The sequence below is a fragment of the Tupaia chinensis genome, unplaced genomic scaffold (genome assembly GCF_000334495.1).
Source record: "Tupaia chinensis unplaced genomic scaffold, TupChi_1.0 Scaffold000098_2, whole genome shotgun sequence".
Taxonomy (NCBI): Eukaryota; Metazoa; Chordata; class Mammalia; order Scandentia; family Tupaiidae; genus Tupaia; species Tupaia belangeri.
Window position 1 is genome coordinate 2,869,494 of NW_006159561.1, and position 1,975 is coordinate 2,871,468.

Sequence of the window (1,975 nt, forward strand, 5' to 3'; positions counted from 1 at the left end):
ATTGTGAAGCCTAGCACCAAATTATGAGAATGGTTGTGTGAGGCTCAAACCAGTGATAAAAATAAGAGGAGGATTAGCTCATGGTCCTAATACTATATGCTTACTGAGTTATTGACATGGTATTATTAACACAGTGGTTGAGAACTTGATCTGTGTGTTATTAATGGCCCTTAGTAAATACTGGCAATTTTCCAGTAATTAAGTATGCATATATGAGTGTGTGCATACACTCTCATATATATATGTATACATATATGCATATATTCTCATATGTATTTATGTTCCTATATATGTCTTTATAAAATATAAGATTATATAGAATTCTTATACTTCAAATGTCATGTGTACACATTGACACATAATATATATTCATATACACATAGATAGATAGATAGATAGATAGATAGATAATTTATCAACATCTTTCTTTGTCCAATTTTAAATCTGAGCTATAAGTGAAAACATTTTAAGGAAAAAATATATAAAGGTTAATTCAGTTGTGTTGTCCAATGACAACACAAAACCCCACAAATATCTAAAATGTATTATCTGGTTCCTAATATTGAATAGTGACAGAAATTTGAGACCTATTATTTTCTCTCAGCCAAATATTTTCTATTATGCCCTTTTGGTATGTGAAAGCAAAAGATATAAATATTCTAAGGTCTAGGAAAAATGTTTCTGTCATGCAGGAGAGCTATTTCTGTGTATTTTTAACTGCACATTGAAGAGTTTCAATAAATTACAGTAGAAAATTTGCTTTCTGAGTTTCTTATTAGTAGTAGATATTCTGTGAGGGCACTGAAATATATATTCCACTGAAAATCAAATTACCATCCTAGGGCAGACTCAAGATGATCACACTGAAAGCAGATGAAACAGGCCAAGGAACTAAAGTGATTAGGACCAAGCTCCTATAGAAAGAGGACAAGACAATGAAATTGATATCCTGGTGCAGTGATCCTACAGATAATAGAAGATATGTTCAAAGGTAAAGTGATAAAAATTTTTTCCTGAAAAATCAGTCTGAATCTTCAGATTGAGAAGATATTTTTGGGAAACTGAAATACACAATTCTTAATTGTGAGGTATATCTTATTTAAGTTATTGAATCTGAAAGGTAAAGAATTATTTGAACATTCAGAAAGAAAAGTCAAAATCAAAGCATATCTATAAGGGGGAGAAGAAATCATATTTTCATATGGTAATATAAAATTGTTCATATTTGGAACAATAGTAACAACTAGTAAACAAGATAATTTATGCAAAATGGCACATTCTTAATGATCAAAGTGCTCAGAAAAATATAGCACTTTTGAAATAAGTCTAACATCAAAACCCAGTCAGTTAAGAGTACCATCACATGGGACCAGCAGTTGGTGTAATGACTATGTTGCTGGACTACCATGTAGTTGATCATGGTTCAAGTCCCGAACCTGATGGCTTTCCTGAGAGGAGAATGGAGGAGAAGGGATTGTGGTGTGACCATCCCCCCTGTGGGGTGATTTCTAGCTTTATGTCTCTCTGTCTCTCTCTTTCTGGTAAGCACCCGTGCCCTGTAACAAAAAACTCTCAAAAAAAAAAAAAAAGAAAAGAAAAAGAGTCCTGTCACACGCAAAAGTTAGGCATTGTGGTAAAATGATACATTTATATAAAGAAATAAAAGTAAACATAAACAATGGTTACTAAAGAGAATGCTATTGTCATAAACCAAAACAGGCTTCAACCACTATTTTACCAAATCTACAAAAGTATGGGAAGAGGAATGAGAACACCATCTGCTTTAAGAGATGTTCTCATGCCAGCTGTATGGCCTGGTGGTTAAGGCAGCCATATTCCACATGGCTGACCGTACCGTACAGTTTGAGTTCCAGACCTAGGGCTTGAGAAACACCCCAGTATACATTGCCAAAATTTTGGAAGGAGAGAGAGGTGGAGGAGAAGGGACTGGAGTGTGACCATGTGCCATGAAGTG